Source organism: Triticum aestivum, chromosome 4B (genome assembly GCF_018294505.1).
Source record: "Triticum aestivum cultivar Chinese Spring chromosome 4B, IWGSC CS RefSeq v2.1, whole genome shotgun sequence".
Taxonomy (NCBI): Eukaryota; Viridiplantae; Streptophyta; class Magnoliopsida; order Poales; family Poaceae; genus Triticum; species Triticum aestivum.
The window spans coordinates 404793271-404813199 of record NC_057804.1 but is presented as its reverse complement, the minus strand read 5'-3'; positions in this window follow the sequence as shown (position 1 = coordinate 404813199).

Here is a 19929-nt window from a genome sequence, read left to right as displayed (position 1 = left end):
CTTGAGCTGCCTGCAGATTTTGGGGTTAGTCCCACTTTTAACATTGCAGATTTGAAGCCTTATTTGGGTGAGGAAGATGAGCTTCCGTCGAGGACGACTTCATTTCAAGAAGGGGAGGATGATGAGGACATCAATACCATTGTTACACCCACAGCCCCTACTGCTACATATACGGGACCAATTACTAGAGCTCACGCACGCCAATTAAATCATCAGGTACTTTCGTTTCTTGGTAATGATTCTAATGTTCATGAGAATATAATGCTGCCTAAATTGGATACATTTGTTTTGCTTACAAATGAAGGGCCTAGCTTGGAGAAGGATGAACATTGGAGCAAGAACAAGCATGGAGATGATGCCATGCGCAAGGGGAACAAGAACGGAGTTACAAGTGATGATTTCAGGACTTTGAAGCCACCATAATGGGTGCATGAAGACTTGGACGAAATATACAAGATGCCACTTCATAAATTTCGTCCCGAGGCTATTCTAGGTGCTGCGTCACCTTATTATAGGGCCAGGCCCTTGTAATTTCGAAATACATAAGTATAGGCTATTTTTAGAGTCTGTATGTGTGGGGAAACAAGAGATATGGTTGATTTCGGACCCCTCCACCAAGGGCCACGAAATCCCCCCCCCCTCTTCCTCCATATATACAACCCTTAGGGCACCGTTTAGACTTTGGGTTTTGTTTAGATTAAAGTTCGCCATAGCTGCAACTTCGTGTACTTTGTTTGTGTTCAACGACCAGACAAAGGCGTCACAGAACCCCACCTTGATCAATAAAGCTTTCATCTTATATTCGCAATATCCAGATTGCAATCTCAGATTCTTGCTTGTTCTTCGTTTGCTCGCAGAAAACAGACCCTCGTGGTCAGATTGATCGTGCTCCGGCGTGGTCAATAACCTCTCGGAGTTGGTTTAACGATTGCTAAGGCACGACGTCCTCGCACGTTCATAGTCGGATCATCAAAGTCGACTTCCACCAAAGCGAAATCCATCATCTCATTGAAAGACGGGACACCTTTGCTTCTATCAGGCGTACACATGAGGCGCGGGAGCCGGGGCGGTGTCGTCGAAGCCAGTCTCCATCATGGTCTCGTCCTCATCGTCCGAGACCTCGAGCGAACTCGCCGGCAAGCCGGCCTCTATCAGCCTGGAATGGCGGCTCTGCCAGGCGGCGGCCAGGGCGGCCACGGTGTGCTTCATCTCCGTGGAAAGGCGCTCCCACAAAGCTTCACCGCCTGTAGTCATGGCAGATGCAGTGCAAGGGAGGAGGATGGGGAGGGGCTTGTGTTGTGGTGTGGAGTTAGCCGAGTGGGGCCGCCTTTATATAGCGGATTCCGGTGAGGCGAGGCGTCCGGGTGCATCAATGCGCGGTGCCAGCGTGGGTTTCTCGGCCAGCGAGCCTGCTTAATGGCGGCATATAGATGGACCGCGACATTGAACGGGGGTGGTAGCTAGATAGCCTTCCCGTCCTGTCCAGTCACCCATCTCTGGCATTAAATAGACGCGGATACCGGAGACGCGTCGCGGGCAGGCCCCTCGGCCAATGCTGCTTCAATGGCAGAGGCAGTGAAAGGCCGCATCCGCACTGAGACGTCTTCAATGTTGAGCGACGCGCTCTACAATGGCATGAATGTGAGCAGCTGGCGCCGGACGGGAACGCGCACGAGGAAGGAAGGAGGGGTTCTGATGGGTCAGGGCGGTCAGAAGACGGCGTATTTCCCTTCTCCATTCTCTGCTCGGATGATTGCCGCTTGTGTGAGGATCGGTTCGGACTCCCGCAAAGCCTCGCATGTTTGTCTTCGGTTTACGGGAGAAATCGCATCCGGACCGTCCTGCGGATCGATACAGACCCGCGTTAGATGACCTTCGCTGTCCAGCGCAATCCGGACACATGCAGGAGGTTTGTGGGTCGGTGTTGGAGATACCCTTACATGCTGTCATAACAAGATCTCAGTGCTCTGGAAGCTGAAGCAAAAGACCATATATAGAGTAACGCGTATATGAGTGTATAACCTGGCAGTGGAGACATAAAATCTTCTTTCAAAGACGCAAACTTTACTTCCTAAAAATTACGCTTTGCAAGGTTGTCCCGTGTCGATATTACCCCTCTTCAAAGGAAATCTTAAATTTAAGGAATTTTTAGATTTCTCATTCTCTTAACTAGGAATATACTTAGTGTGAGTACTTAAGAAATGCCATAAAGATGAATAACATAGATTTTTTTGCAAAATACATGATCAATCCATACAAATTCACACATATAGCGTTACTCGTCAAAGTTCTAGACCCTGCACCGCACATATAATTATGCACCTTATAATTTTATGAGACGTAGTAACCTAGGCTTCATGGATTTCTGTAGGTTGACTCTGAAGTGTTTATGTGAGAGGTTTCTTGCACACATGTATTCTACTTTCCTCCGTCGTTCATTTCATGACTAGCTAGATGAATCGCGCATATGGATGGCTAGATTTACTACACTATATCATACTAGATATAATTTCCTCGATGGTTATTTGCAAGGTAGATAACTATTTTTAAACACACGGTTGATGATTATATTTGTATTTACTTTATAACTTTATGCATTCATTCATAATTCAAGATAAAAAATATTGTAGCAATATGGTCTCAGAAAAAAATGATTAAATCATTATGTTTTTGGTGGTTAAGGGCAGATGGGTGATAGCTTAACATTGATGTGAGATATGTGGTCCGCCACTCTAATTGATAGATTTGCACACTAATCTATGAATGTCTCTCTTCCAGTTTTCATCGTTCTTTTTTATCTTTCTACCAATATATTTTTGAGAAATGTTCTGTCAAAAACTAAATCGAAAAATTGAAGGAATGTAGCAAAACCGTATGGTTCTGTTCCTCCAACCAACCTTATAAATAGATGTATTGTACTTGTATTTTTTTATAAGTACAATATTATGTGTCCATATGCTTCCACACATGCTCATCTAGCTTCAACTACCTTTGCCACTTCTCTAGAGGCAATGTAATAATCCACACATGTTCATTAAAAAATGATATTAATATATTTCTTAACAGTTATTATGTATTCTATTATTTTGACAAAACTTATGTTGTTTCCGATCACATTATATTCGCGTGGGTAGAAAATAAATTGCAATAATGTATATTTTCTTATTTAGTACACATATGTCGCTGGACTATTCTATCCTATGAAGGATAATTGATGAACAACCACCTTCAATGAGGAAAGACGAATATCGTGTTAGATCACGGGCCAGCTCCAACCATAGGCCTGAATGCATGATGGATAATATCTCGCATGGAGTACATGATCTCTAACAGTGGCGGATCGGGGACTGGTTCGCAGCGGCGACGAAAATGACAATGACAAGGGTAACACAGAAATGTGCATCGATGGGTTGGGTAGTGCGACTACGGCTTGCATCAAACATGAGGTTGTCGCCATGTCTCGGTGTCGTTGTCGGCCTCTGCTATAGGAATTTTGGTACACGTGCACTTGAGATGGCTCTTAGCGATTTTCAACTCTCCACATTCTGTGACATTCTGTGCGGTCATGCATAAATTTGACTGTGTTGTGATCTCCACGCCAAGGATGTGCATGCAAGATCCTACCTCTAAAAATTAATGCGACATAATGATTTAAATTTCAGTTCTCCGTGATCATGGTGTGTGGATACCTTTCCATGTACTTTCATCTTCTCTGCCAAAGGTGGCAGCAACACAGGATGTTTTCGATTTGGTGGTGCTCTTCGAGAATCAGGTCTCGATCTCCTGGGTGAAAACCCTATGTCCGCCATTCGATGGCTACACCCGGCTATGGTCGTGTTTCACGCATCATGTCTTTGTCAAAGCAAAATTGCTTTGGAATCTGCTAAGGCGTGCTCTCTTTGGTGAAACCGTGGCCTGCAGTGGTCCGATCTCGCGACGACGGGGCTTGAGTGTTGTTGCCTTTTGAAGGTGTTGATTTCGGAGAGCCTTCCTCGCAACTCTTGTGATGTAAGGAAGGTGGAGTTGTTGATGTCTGTTGCAAGTCTTTGGGTGTGTTTCCTTTCTTTGTTTTTTTTTCTGTTATTGTGTGCATCCTTGATATCAGTATCATTTTGATACTAATATATTACATACATGTTGTCGGGAAAAGCAACCTAACAATAACTCTTCCCTATAAGAACTAACAATAGTTGTCTAATAAACTAGAATTTTTATCCTGCCCAAACAAATTGAAATCTTTATAACAAAATAGATATCTCAACTGCGTCTTTTTTTAACACAGAACAGGGATCTTTATTGCTTAATGGAAATTCGGTTACAATCAGCCACAAGGCTACTCACGAGGAAGCCTGGACTTTCCTCTATCCAACACTCTGAACTACTAAGACTAGTAGCATATTTAGCACATATATCTGCTGGAACATTAGCATCCCTCATAACATGATGAACCGAAAAGGAGGCAAAATAAGTAGATCTTTCCCTAATTTCATCAAAGATAGGTGCCACAATTGACCTTGAATTGTGGCCCGAGGTCCAGAGGTTGACTACCTCTAAACAGTCTGTTTCCATCACCACATGTGAAAAGCCTCTGAGTTGAGCAAAAATGGTACCCTCTCGCAGCGCAAGAGCCTCGGCGATGAAAGGATCAGAAACACCCGCAAAGGGTTTACTCCACGCCCCCATGAAGGAGAGATGAGATCTAGCGACTCCTCCTCCACCCCCATTCTGGGCATTCATGTCAATGGCCCCATCAGTGTTAATTTTCACCCAGCCCGGTTCAGGAGGGCGCCAGTTCTGACCAACTGGTAAACGCCGACGATCCTGTGGCATAGACAATACTGACAAGTCATCTCTTGCCCGTTTGATGGACTGCCGAGGGTCAAAACCCTCCTGATCATGAGTCCACCGGTTACGAGCAGTCCATATCACATGCATGACGGTGATGATCTTGCACCTGTCTGCATCGGGAATTATCTCGTCCAACACAATGTCTTTAGCCCAAGTGCTAGGATGCAGCCGAGGTAATTTTAGATCCAGTTCCTCTCTTGCCGCTGCCCAGAAACTCCTTGCATGGGAACAATGCACTGGAGCGTGCATCAAGTCCTCTTCCACAGATTTACATAAATCGCACGTAGCAATTGTCCTGATGTGGCGGTACTGCAATGTGGCGTAGTCGGGAAGAATTCCCCGCACAACCCTCCACCAGAACACCCGCACTTTCGGTAATATTTTGAGCTTCCATAGGGTCGACCAAAGCTGTTTCTCTAACGATGAAGTCTCCGATACCGTCCCTTCCTCTAGAGCGTGATGCTCGTTGCGAGTCACAAGAGAGCGATATGCTGTTTTGACAGAGTATTCGCCTGATCTTTCTAACGCCCACACAAGTTGATCTTCTCCACCACCAGCTCGCAAAGGAATGTTAAGAATGGCTGTAGCATCTGGCACGAGAAAATTCCGCCTGACAAGCTGAACATCCCACTGTCCCGAGGTCTGATCAATAAGCTCAGACACAAATATCAACGGATCATTGCCGAGATGTCCCATAGGCTTGTGCGTAAGTGTTGAGGGTATCCATTGATCGTTCCAAATAGAGATCGTGGTACCACTTCCAACCTGTTTAATCAATCCCATGTCCAAAGCTTTCCGTCCAGCAATGATGGCTTTCCACGTGGCTGAAGATGACTTTGGAGCTCCTGCTTGCATGAATTCAGAACCTGGGAAGTATTTCCCCTTCGGAACTCGAGAGCAAAGCGATTCCGAGTGTGTTAGCAAACGACATCCTTGTTTTCCTAGCAATGCCAGATTGAAGTTGCCTAAATCCCGAAAACCCATTCCTCCTTTCTCCTTTGGTGTTGCTAGCTTATCCCAGGATATCCAATGTAAAGACCGCTTATCTATGGAGCTGCTCCACCAATACTTTGCCATGCAGGACGTCAACTGTCCGCAAACCTTCTTTGTTAGCAAAAAACAGCTCATGCTAAAGGTTGGGATGGCCTGGGCGACCGATTTCATCAGTACTTCCCTACCTGCACAAGCCATGTTTCTTTCTGACCAGCCTTGCATCTTTCCCCGACTTCTTTCACCGAGGTGATGGAAGGTGCCACTTGTGATCCGTCCCACTGCCGTCGGAAGCCCCAAATATTTCTCTGAGAAAGCTTCAACCTGAATGTTCAGAGTTTGCTTGATGGCTTCATGAATGGGTTGCGAAGAGTTTGGACTGAAATATATTGAACTCTTCTCTCTATTCACCGCTTGACCCGAACACTCTGCATAAATCTGTAGAATCTCATTCAGTCTTTCCGTGCTATGCACTTGAGCGTTAAGGAAGATCAGACTATCGTCGGCAAACAGCAAATGATTCACCCATGGTGATCTGAAGCTCACGCGTATGCCACGATCTATAAAATTGCTACCGAAGTAATTCATCAAGGAGGTGAAACCTTCCGCACAAATTAGAAACAGGAAAGGTGAATATGGATCTCCTTGACGGAGGCCTCTCGACGGTGAAAAATAAGGCAGTAGGGTTCCATTCACCTTGACTGTAGATCGGACTCAGGAGACACATTTCATGATTAGTCTGACAAATTTGTCACAGAAACCCAATTTTATCATCATGGCCTCCAGATAATGCCATTCGACTCGATCATATGCTTTAAGCATATCTAACTTAACTGCACATGATGCATTTTTTCCTTTCTTTCTTCTCTTCATCGTGTGTATGCTCTCATATGCCACCAGTACATTGTCAGTTATCAGCCGACCAGGGATAAATGCACTTTGCTCCGCTCCAATCACCTCATCCATCAGGCCTCTCAGCCTATTCGTGCCTGCTTTGGCTCCAATCTTATAGAGTACAGGACAAAAGCAATTGGTCGGTATTGAGAAATTCTTTGAGGGTTGCGAACCTTTGGAATCAATGTGATAGCCGTGTCGTTCAGTCCAGTCGGTAATTCGCCACCATTCAAGAAATCCAGAATTGCCGCAGTGATGTCGTCCCCGAGTACATCCCAATGCCGTTGGAAGAAGCCGGCTGTGAATCCGTCAACTCCGGGGGCCTTGGACGGGGCCATTTGAAACAAAGCTGTTTTCACCTCTTCAGCCGTAAAATCCTTTGCTAGAAACTCATTCATCGCGTCAGATACACGGCGAGGAACAACCTGTAAGATTTGATGCAAGTCATTGTAGCCTTGAGATGTGTACAAATCTTGATAGAATTCAAGAATCTCTCTCCTCACTTCTTCAGGCTCATCGATAAATTGTCCATCAGCTTTCTGAAGAGAAGTGATTCGATTAATCCGTTTCCGCTGCGCCGCTTGGGCATGAAAGTAATCAGTGTTTCTGTCCCCAGCCTGCAACCAAAGTACTGTGGATCTTTGTTTTATCCAAATCTCCTCATGTCTAAGGGCTTCCCGCAGTTGTGCAGCTACTGCTTTTTCTCCTCGTTCGGCCCCCAACCTACTGAAGCTTTCCGTAATCATTCTAGATTTTTCTGCAGTTTGCGAACTTTCTTTGCAATATTCCCAAACTCGCGCTCCCCCCAAGAGCCGAGATTTTCTTGGACGGACTGTAATGCTTGCATTACTCCGTTGAGACCATTCTGTCCAGAGCCACTTTGCCACATGTTTTTCACTATTTCGTCATATTCAGCATGGGTCTGCCAGACATTTTCATAACAAAAAGAACGTTGACCCCGAGGCCAAGCGTTCGCTGATTCAAATTTCAATTCTGTGAGAACATAACAATGGTCAGATTCAGTTGAACTTATGTGTCTAACAGAAGAGTACTCAAACAAGGAAAGGAAAGTTTGATTTGCTAGAGCCCTGTCCAATCTAGCTTTCACATTTGCATTCCCTTGCTGCATATTATCCCAAGTAAAGGGCACTCCTCTCCATCCCAAATCTTGGAGAGAACAAAAATCCACCATTCCCGAAAGGCTTGCATCTGCCAAGCTGGTCTAGCATGTTCACTAAAGTGCTCTTCGGCATGCATTGTCTCATTGAAATCGCCCATGCATAGCCATCCATCATGTTGTACTGAAAAAAGAGTACGAAGAAAGTTCCAGCTGTGAATTATATTCTCAGCTGTAGGTTCTCCGTAAAAGCCCGTGAACCGCCAAGGGGTTTGATCTTGATCTTTCCTCCTGACTGTCACATCAATGTGCGCTCGGCTGTAGTTCTTTAGTTCAACAGTGACCTCATGATTCCAGAACAAGCCGATGCCACCACTCAAGCCTTCGCTATCTACAGCGAAACTACCACTAAAACCTAACAGTTTCTCGAGATTTTCCACACGTTTGCCCCTAATCTTTGTTTCCATAACAAAAAGAAGGGCGGGACCTTCTTGCTTCACTATCTTGCAAAGCTCTCGAACTGTCGACGGGTTCCCAAGCCCGCGACAATTCCAGCTCATACAATTCATTGGGATGGGCAGGGCTGCTTCACAGCCGCTGCCGAAGATCCCGAATTTTTAGGAGTAGGACGTTTTTTCTTGCCTCCACGATCATCCAGTACACCATCATCTCCATCACTTTCAACATTTGCCGCTGACGTCTCTGGAATCGTCAATGCTTTATCGGTATCTACTACCTGATCAGAGTCAGTCAGCAGAAGTTGTTGCTGCACCTTCCGGTATACTTGTTTCGGTGCTTCAGCCCCCCCCCCCCTTTATGTTTGTTTCTGTTATTGTCCCTCTTTGCTGGGGAGTTCACCTCATCATCAGCTTTCCCTGCATTGCTCGAGTTTTTTGTGTCTTGCTTTTTGCCTGTTGCAGAATTCTATTCTTTATTCGAGCTCTCACTCGATGCTGCTCGCCTATATTCTTCCGCTGCACGTAGCCCTTTCCCGAAAGGCAGATCGCTGTTGGCGTCTCTCGTCCCCGGGGTCGGACAGAACAGATCCGAATGGCCCAATCTACCACACGAGAAGCAGAACTGGGGGATATTTTCATATTCTATGTCATACACATCTGTGCTTCCACGTTTGGCTGAATCAATCAGAATCCAACGCCTCAAGGGTTTAGTCACATTGAGGGTGACCCTAGCCCTGAGGTATCCATTAGCATGATCAAATTGCACTGAAGTGGCCTCCTTGTCAATCTGATGTGCTATAGCTTTGCCCCATGTCTCATTCCGAAGATGGAAGGGAAGATTCACAACTCTTGCCCAGACCTGAAGCTATTCAAACTTGAGTTCAGAAGGTCTCATGCTCTCGACAAAGTCAGATATGATCACATCATGCTTGTTAATATGCCATGGAGAGCCTCCCTTAATGCGATCAAGATCTCTTTGAGTAGCAAACTCCGCTACCAAAGTATTAGGCCCAACAGATCTGAAGCTTAAACCTTTAGGGTTTCCCCACGCGGGCCGAAGGGCGTTGGAGATGGTTTGAATATGGAGGGCATTGCGACACAGGACCTTCCCAGCCAGCATCCACCTCTGCTGGCCGCCCTCATCACGATCATCAATCACTAGAGGCGTGGCCTCCTCCTCTGAGATATCGAGTTTCTCTAGTGCCTCCTCGAGCCGCGCCCTCGCCGACTTGGGCGACAGAGCCCTGGCCCCCCACAGTCCATCTCGCCCAGCCGCCGTAGCCATCTCTGAGTGATGGATTCCCCGCCTCGCCGATCAGATCGACGAGCGCCGCCAAGGTCCTCGCGTAAACCCTAATCGCCTCCTAGGAGTCGCCGGGTTTTCCGTAGGAAAGTGTGCCTCGATCCTTTTGGCTCTCTCTTTCGAGAAAAACAAAACAGCGTATCAATAATAGAGCATAACATGCAGGAGGCAATAGCACGGGATCAACTCTAGCCCCGCCCCCCTCTAGCCCCGCTCTAGCCCCGCCCCCGCTCCCCGCCGATGGCCACTCTGGCCCCGGCAGCCACCTCTCCGCGCCCCGGCGCCGGCCACCCGGCCTCGCCGTCCACCGTATGGAGTCCACCCCCCAGCCGCCGGCGGCCGCGGCCGCGTGCGACGCTGGCTCGACGACATCCCGTCCTCCGCGGAATCTTCCCGCCGGCTCTCCCAGCCCAGCTCCTACCGCCACGCGCTGTGCGGCGACCACCTCGTGTCCTCCGAGGCTGGCTCCCCGTCCTCCGCCCCTCTAGCGCCTGCCCCTCGCGCCGCCCCGAGATCGGAGATCCACCGCGTGCGTGACGCCCTGGACGCGCGCGACGCCTCCCCGGAGCCCTGGGTGCAGGTCCGCGGCAAGCGGCCTCGCAGCCCTCGTCTCTGACGCCCTCCGGCCGGATCTTCGCGCCCCCTCCCCCGGCTCCCTCCCATCCCTGCCGACGCCTGCCCCCACTGCCTACGCTCGGGCCACCCCCTCCATGAGTGGCGGTGCGACATCTGCTGCCGCCGTTGCCGGCACTACGGGCACGTCGCCAAGTTCTGCACTTGGCTGCGCTGGCCGTCCGCTGATCCTCCCGCCAAGCGCCGGCGCGCGCCTGCCGCCTCCCCCTGACCTGTCTCCCCTGTGATCTCCAGCGGGGATAGCTCGGGCGAGGCGCGTCTGCCCCCCCCCCTCGTCTGGCGCTGGCTCTCCGCCCTCCAGCGACGCCACGGCCACCACCTCTACCTCGCTGGCCACCCCTTCACCGCCGCCCCCCTCTGGTTCCTCTTGGTCGCGCCCCTCCGACTCCTCGCGACCGCGCTCCTCCAGCTCTGCCCCATCGCCCGCGGTCCCCATGTCCGGCCACCCCGCCTTGCGCCCGCCGTGCGCGCTCTGCTTTCTTCCTTGCTCCATGGAGGTCCGCGCGGCCGAGGAGGCCCTCGAGCAGCGCGCCCTCATCGCCATCCTGGCCGGCAACCACACTCGGGTCTCTCACGCCGACATGGTCGAGCTGCTCTCCTCCAAGTTCGCGCTCTCGGACGATGACTTCTTCGTCCACAGCCGCCTGCCCGGCGAGTTCCTCCTCCGCTTCTCCCGGCCGGAGACACGCGCTCAGGTTGGGCTTGCAAACGTGCGTTCTCCATGTTTCCGCCTACTCCTCCACCCGTGGAGCCGCGCCGCTGGCGCCGAGCCCGTCGCCCTTCGCTTCAAGGTCGACCTGGAGATCACCGGCGTCCCTGAGCACGCGTGGTTCCGCTCCTCCATCGACACCCTGCTCGCGCCGTACTGTGAGATTGACTTGCTCGCGCCCGAGACGCGCTCTGGGGCAGACATGTCCGTGTTCCGTCTCTCCGCCTGGGCGCCAAACCCCGACGCCATCCCCCGCGAGGCCGACCTCTTCCTCCCCGAGCCAGACACGGTGCTCCCCGATGCCGACCCCGACCGTGCCGAGCGGCTCGCGCTCCACACGTATCGCCATCCCGTTCAGATCTTCATCTCCCACTGCATGGATTTTCGGCGACCCTCCCCGCCCCCCGCTCCTGCTGGCAACGACAGCGCCGGCGCCGACGACGCCTCACCGCCACTGCCTGGCCCCTGGCCGCAGCACCACAGTTTCCCGCGCCGTTCCGAAACCCCTGCTGGTGGCTCCGGCCGAGGCCCCTCCTCGCGCGGTGACTCCCGCCGGCGGCGCGGCGCCCCTCCCCCTGCGCGCGTCTGGCAAGGAATCCTAGGGGCCCACCCTCCCGCGGGCCCGACACCCGCTACGCGCCAACGGACACCTCGTCATCGCGTCAACCCGCCTACGCCCGACGACGCCAGTCGCCCCCCCCCCCAATTTTCGGCTTCCCCGCCCCGCCTTCTGCTACACTCCCCCCGCGTGGGCCCCTGCTCCTGTGTGCTGCGCCTGCTAGAGCCAACCAGGACGCTCCAGAGCCTTCCCCGGATATTTGCCTGGGATCCCCCGCTTGCCCAACCGACAACTGCGATGCTCCCATCCCTGTGGCCCCCGAGGTGGCACCGCCCCCACACGCCCAGTCCCCTGTTGCTGGTGCTCCTGCACCATCACTGGATCCCGTTGGCGCTCCGATCCCGACACCCCCTGTGGCCCCGCTCGCTGAGCGTGCCATCGTCCCCGTGCCTTGTGGGGCCACCCCTCCCTCGCCCAATCGCGCCCGCCCCCTGGTGCCCCGCGATGCGGCCGCGACATGCAGCGACCCCTCAGCTGCCCTGGCGGGTTTCTCGTCCCTGGTCCAGGCGCCCATCGCTCCTCTCCTGCCCGCCCCCACCCCACGCCGCAGGAACGTGGTGCCACCTAACTTCACTCGTAGGCGCAGCCACCGGCTCGCGCGTTCTGATCGAGGCCTCGACTCCAATTCCAAAGCACGGCGTGTCCTCCTCCGCCGCCTCGGCCTTCTTAACGACGACGAACCACTCTCCGCGGAGATTCTGGCCAAATACTCCAGGCTCTTTGAGGAGCCGCTAGCGGCCCAGACCGTGCAGGTGCTCGCCGATTTCTACGGATGGGACGTGCCATCTAGCTTCTCCCTCGGGTCCGCGGCGCCGGCCGCCTCGCCTAGCCGGCTCATCGCCGCCTAGCCTTCTCTCGCCGCTTGTTCTGTGTTTTGTTTGTTCTTCATGGATAGTAGCCTCCGTATTATTTTCTGGAACACGCGCGGCATCAACTGCCCGGCGAAGCGTTGCGCCGTCCGTTCGGTCATTTGTACCGCTCGCCCTCTGTGGTATGTTTGCAAGAAACTAAGCTTGCTGATGTTTCCCCCTACCTGGTTGCCGACTCCCTTGGTCATGAATTCACCAGCTTCTACTACCTTCTCGCCGACGGCACGCGTGGTGGCATCATCCTCGCTTGGCGCCCTTCCGAGATTTCCCTTACCAACCCCTTCGTCGGGACCCATTTTGTCGCGGCCTGCGCCACCACTCCAGGCTCCGACTCCCACTGGTGGATCACGGGCGTCTACGACCCCTAGGACGAGGCAGGAAAAGCCTCCCTCCTCGCTGACCTCTCTGACTTCCGCGCCACACGGATTGGCCCCTGAATCATCGGCGGCGATTTTAACATGATTGCGTCTGCGGCCGACAAAAACAACGACAGGCTCAACCAGCGCTCCATGCGACGGTTTCGCCGCTTGATGGCCGACACTGAGATCCGCGACCTATACCTCCACGGCAGGCGCTACACCTGGTCTAGCGAGCGCGACCCCCCCACGCTCGTGCGCATCGACCGCGTCCTCTGCTCCTCGAGTTGGGAGGTGGCCCACCCCCACTGTCTCCTTCGTTGCCTGTCATCCGCAGCCTCGGATCATGCGCCGTTGCTCGTCGACTGTTCCTCTCCCCTCCCTGGCCACAAGTGTTTCCACTTCGAAAGGTTTTGGCCCAAGCTCGAGGGCTTCCACCAGACGGTGGCCGCCGCCTGGCAGGAGCCGGCGCATGATACGGACCCGTTTCGCCGCATTTTCGCCAGCCTCAAGTGCACTGCGCGTCTCCTTCAGAGCTGGAGTGCTCGGAAGATCGGCCAAGTCGCGCTTCAGCTTTCCATCTCCCGCAAGCTCATCGCTCGCCCTGATGCAGCTCAAGACTCCCGCCCCCTCTCGCCGGCGGAATCCTGGCTTCGTCACCAGCTGAAGAGAACTTATCTAGGGCTTGCCTCCTTGGATCGCTCCATTGCTCGCCAACGGGTCCGCCTTTCCTGGCTGCGCGCCGGAGACACCGACATCGCCTTCCTTCGCCTGCGCGCCGCCCACCGCAACCGGCGGAACCGCATCCACGAGCTCCGCGTGGGCGACGATACTGTTTCCGACCCTGCGGCCATGGCCGGGGCCGCTTTCTCTCACTTCTCTGGCCTGCTCGGCACGGCCGACCACCGTGAGAACACCATCGCCCTTGATGCGATTGATAACAGACTCTTCGACCTCTCCGCGCTCGACCAGCCCTTCTCGGCCGACGAGATCTGGTCTGCCGTCCGCCAGCTCCCCCGTGGCAAAGCGCCCGGGCCCGACGGCTTCACAGTGGAGTTCCTCATTGCCGCGTGGGACACCATCCGCGACGACTTTGTCGAGGCCTTTGGCAAGCTCTACAACCTTAACGGTCGTGGTTTCCACAAGCTGAACGAGGCCCTGCTCACCCTCCTTCCCAAGCACCCGAAAGCCTCGTCCCTCGCTGGTTACAGGCCGATCAGCCTCATCCACCTGTTCGCCAAGCTGTTTGCCAAGGTCCTCTCCCTCTGGCTCGCGCCGCGTCTCGGCGAGCTTATCTCCTCCAATCAGAGCGCCTTCATTGCTGGCCGTAGCATCCACGACAACTTCATGCTTGTCCAACAGACTGCCAGGCAGCTCCACACTCTTTGCTTACCGCGTGTTCTTCTCAAGTTGGACATCGCGCGCACTTTCGACTCAGTTTCCTGGCCCTTCCTCCTCGAGGTCCTGCAGCACCTGGGGTTCGGGCCTCGATGGCGCAACTGGATCTCCATCCTCCTCTCCACGGCTAGAACCAAGGTGCTCATCAATGGGCTCCTGGGACCACCGATCCATCATTGCAAGGGGCTTCGCCAGGGCGACCCCGTGTCCCCCATGCTCTTCGTGATCGTCATCGACGTCCTCAACCGTCTCTTCCAGTGTGCCACCTCTCTGGGCCTCCTGTAACGGCTCACTGATCGTCACATGGCCTCCAGCCTCTCCCTCTACGCGGACAACGTCGTGCTCTTCTGCCATCCCGACGCGCGCGACCTCTCCGCGGTGCGCCACATTCTCGGGCTATTCGGCACCGCCTCGGGCCTCCGCACCAACCTCGACAAATGCACGGCCTTGCCCATCCAATGCCCCCCTGAGGTCTGGGACTCCATCTCCAACCACTTCCCGTGCCCGATCGACGAGTTCCCCGCCAAGTACCTCGGCCTCCCGCTCTCCATTCGCAAGATCATCGCCTCCTCCCTCCAACCCTTCGTCGAGAGGCTGGAGAAGAAGCTTTCCCCATGGTGGGCGTCTATGCTGTCCCGCGACGAGCGGTTGGCCCTCATCCGACATGTGTTTTGTGCGGTGCCCACCCACATTCTGATCGCCATGTCATTGCACTCTTCCATCCTCCATCAGGTGAATCGCCTCGTCCGTGCTTTCCTCTGGCAAGGACGCAAGACCACCAATGGAGGGCACTGCCACGTCAGCTGGGCCAAGGTCTGCCGCCCCCTAGCCTACGGCGGCCTTGGCATCCCCGATCTGCAGCGTTCTGCCCACGCCTTGCAAGCCCGCTGGCTCTGGCTGCACAAGACGGACCCCTCCCGCCCCTGGCAGCACCTACACATCCCATGCAACCCGGCTGTTCAGGCCATCTTTCGCGCCTCCACATCTTGGCAGATTGGCGACGACAATTCCTGCCTTTTCTGGGATGACCACTGGATCGACGGGCTCTCCGTCGCCGAGCTGGCCCCGCTCCTCCACGCCCTCGTCCCCCGCCGTATCCGCAAGGCTCGCACCGTTGCCGCGGGCTTTCCCTCCCGTGCCTGGATCCAGGACGTGCGCGCCCACCTTTCCCCCGAGGCTTTGGTGCAATATGTCCTCCTCTGGGCGCGGCTCCAGCAGGTCACTCTCTCTGACGAGTCAGACGTCCTCACCTGGCGCTGGACCACGAACGGCGTGTACTCCGCCAAGTCCTGTTACAAAGCGCTCTTCGCCGGCTCCACGATCGAGCCTTCCTGGCGCCTCACCTGGAAGTCTTGGGCACCCCTCCGCATCAAGGTCTTCCTTTGGCTCGCCTTTCAGGGGCGCTGCTGGACCGCCGATCGCCTCGCTCGGCGTGGCCTCACGCACGCCCCGCTCTGCCTTCTTTGCGACCAGGAGCCAGAGACCATGACACACTTACTCGTGGGTTGCGTCTTTTCCAGACAAACCTGGCACGAGGTTCTCTCCTGGCTGCGAATCACCGACATGCCGCTCCCTTGCCCCGGGACGTGCTTCCGCGACTGGTTCTCCCAGTCCGTGCAGGACGCCCCCACCGCCCTTCGCCGCGGCCTCGCCTCGCTCATCATCCTTACTGCATGGCGCATCTGGAAGACACGGAATGCATGCGTCTTCGATGGAGCCTCTCCCTCCATTCCGCTCATAGTCAATGACATCAATGAGGACGCCCGCAGCTGGGCCACCGCCGGAGCCAAGGGGCTCAGCAATCTGCTCCCACCTACGTAGTTCCCCTCTAGGGGGCGCGCATCCCCCCTTCTCTATGTATGCGCCGATGTAGCCCTCGCTCACGCCTTTGGTGTACGTGCTTGCGATGCTACCCCTGTATATGCTACCGTTCTTTCCCCCTATCTATGCAATGATACGCAAAGCTTTTGCGTATTCTCGAAAAAAAACATTATACCGAGATTTTCTCGCTGGGCCTTCACACGATTTCCCCAAGTTGGCATCCGTCATGTACGAACTAGGGACCATAACATAACATACAACATTAAATAGCCGGATCGGACCACTACCCAAGTGGGCTTTGAATGGGATAGAAATGAAGTAATACTACAAATATCGAGCTCATGCAGAAAAAAAGGTACTAAGTTATGGAGAACGTGTATGGCAAAACGAAGTTGCGCATAGCCTCCAAAAATTATGGTGTGTTCTAAAACAATTTGAAAAGCTATGGAGTTGTATTTTTTTTAAGCTACGGATAAAATACTTTTGCAAGAATTGTCGTTTGTTTAAATGTTGCCCTACCAGTCAGAAATTCGGAGGGGCACACAGGTGTTGGAGCACGCACCTGTCCACCCATACTCGGCCGCCCGATTGCCTCACGATACGCATAGTAGTTGCATCTCGCATGAGAGTATAATAAATTTTAAGTTTTAACCTTTGAAACTTTTTCATCTGAAACTTACGGTTTTCGCGTTCGTCATATCAAGTAGTTGGAACTTTAAGTGATTTTTTCGTCGGTTGCGGGGTACTAAAGTTATGATTTTATCGGCCGCTCGTACTAAGTTTGAAAAATTAAAACTTAACAAAAACATTAAAACTCGTCAAAACGAATTCAAAATTGATCTTATTTAAAAGGCCTAGTCACTAGAAACACAAATATGGAAACAAAACTTAATTTAAATTTTTCGTCCAAAAGATATGAAATATTAAAGTCGGAAGCTAAAATGAAAATACACACGAGAGACTCGATGTCCCGAATAGACACGAGAGATTCGATGCCCCGAGGACATGTGTGCTATAAATCATCTCTCCCCTACAGATCCATGAATCGTCGGTTGCGATCTCCTACTTACACATGCGGAGTGGAGAGGCGTAAGAACAAGCGCGCGCCTAGGGACCAACACTAAATGCGCTGCCACTGCATTATGTTGTGCGAGTGTTCGCGGATTGACCGCCGATGGCCATACACCCATACCGTGTCGAGCTCTCAGAGCATCCACGTTCCTGCTATTCGTTTGTCTCTGTACACCATCATGCGACCATGCGAGCCCACGTTCTTTGACGTGTTCTTCAACCGGACCCACGTCTCGACGAAACACAATACACAACTATTTCCGCGGAAAGACGCGCGCGGTTTTCTGTCCGACACACGATCGATTGTGTCACGTGTGTTATGGGCATCTCCCAGTGGCCAAATTCACGAAACTAGACATACGCCTGGTAGCGAGGTCAGCGGTGCTATGTTCAATTTTATCTTTATTTTTGTGTTGCCATTTTATTCAATGTTTAACGCCTCTTCAGAGATGATCTCCGAGCTAACACACTCGGGAGACACATGAAGCCAAGTTTGACATAAAGATTTCAAGCAGCCCTACTTAGCTAGGACGTGTGCGACATTATTTGCAGAGCGTCGCACCAAAGCAACCCTAAAGTCTGGAAATGATTCAAGTAACACTTTTATCTCCTCCACCAGTTGCCCATTGGCCGAGAAGTCCTTCTCTTCATTTATGAGATTTCTCGCCACCACTTGTGAGTCTATCTCGAGAATGATCCTCTGAACATTTAGTTCATTCGCCAGCGGCAGTGCCCTCCGGCATGCCATCAGTCCCGCCACCTCTGCATCGTGGGTAGAAGGGAAAAAATGGCAACATCCCACCAAGAATTCGCCATGGTTGTCCCTGAGGATAGCTCCTCCTCCCCCTGTGCCGTTCACCTTTGATAAAGCGCCGTCCGCGTCTGCTTTGACCCACCCTCCTCTGGCTTCTTCCAGCTGTCGCGTTCGATCGTCTCCCTGTGACGAGCAACCACCTCGTGGGTAGCCTTCCACTTACAAATTTTATCTTTATTTACTTTTGTCACATTGAAATATGAATATGTATTTTTCTATATATGTGAATTTTGAGTTTGCTAATCACATGTACCATTTTGGCAGAATATGCACGGAATAAAATATGTGACAATTTGTAAAGCGTATGCAGTTTTTTAAAAGCGGATTTCCTATCAAATAAGCGGTTAATATTTTTTAAAGTCATGAAGTTTTTAAATAGGTGATTAATACTTTTCTCAAATATGAGATGAATAGTTTTAAAATACTCATTGAATATGTTTCAAATATATGACCAAAATTTCCTAATACATTATTATTATTTTCTCAAATATAAAATAAACATTTTTCAATATGCGACGGACAATTAAGTCGGCTTGATATTTTCTCAAATATGCTATGGATATTTGTGGAATATGCGATGACCATTTTTCCAATAGGCAATGCACTTTTTAAAATTACATTATTGATTTTTTCCATATAGGAAATGCCTTTTGAATTATATAGTGATTTTTCAAATATGCGACGGACATTTATATATATGTGATTATGTTTATAAATATGTGATAAATATTTTCAAATACGCGATGAGCATTATTAATAACCTGATTTATTTTTTAAAATATGGGATGAATATTTTAAAATATGTGATGATGTTTTTATTATGTTATTAATATTTTCAAATATGCGATGACCATTTTTAAATTCGCAACAAACATTTGAAATTACTCCATGAACATTTCTCTAAAATATGCGGTGAACATTTTTCCATGTACATACATGAGTATGTTTTTATTTTTCAAAATTTTATTTTCAATAAATACTTTTAACTTGTTAATAAAAACTATTTGGTTGCTCAAACCTAAAAATTCTGTTATGTTTCGTGTAACTCAGAACTTCATGTTGTTTAAAGATGTCATAGCATATAATTTTTATTTCTTTGGCTGCCCATAATATTTTTGCGATGTTCGCACACAAACACGTCACCATTTACCCTCGCCGTTGAGCGCAGAACACAATACAATGTCGTCAGAGGAGTGTAACACTCCAATAATCATGCTACAGTAATTCCAGCCTAATGATCCCATGTCACTATGTTTGCTAAGCCAAGTTGTCACCCGATGAAAATAAAAGTCAAACTCAAAATCAAATAGCAAGTCGGATTAATATTTCTTCAAGCAGTAAAACTAAAATGTTCGGATTTTTCTATAACTCCCCTGATCACTTGTCATGTTGGAACCAACATCATTTGACTCACCAATTAATTCCTAGGAGAATATAAAGTGGCCCAACAACAACCAAAACAGCCATTTCAAAATAAACAAACGTTTATGTATTTCCAAGACACTTGAAACTTTGTGGGCTTCTTCAATGTGTAGCCTAGTATTTATGTGTCAAGTTTTGTAAGCAACAAAATTCATTTGATATAGAAATAAAATACAAAACGGAGAGGAAATTGCAGACAGAAAAAGAAAAAGGAAAAATACTAAAGCACTACTATGCACTTCGGCCTGTTAGAACGGTACAAGGCCAAGCCCACCAAAGGCCCAATCCTCTGTATAGAGGAGGAGGCAGGAGCTCACCGTGGCGCGCATCCGCGGCCACCATGGCTCGATGCTCGCCACCGATGGATAAGAAGACCCCGGCCCCGTAGGTCCTAACCCTCATTTATCCCCTCGCTCGTCCTCTCCCTCTCGGTTTCGCTCGCTCCCGAGCCGTCATCGCCTGATACCTCCCAAACGTATCTACTTTTCCCAACACTTTTGCTCTTGCTTTGGACTCTAATTTACATGATTCAAATGGAACTAATCCGGACCGACGCTGTTTTTACCACAATTGTCGTGGTGTTGTTTTTGTGCAGAAATAAAATTAC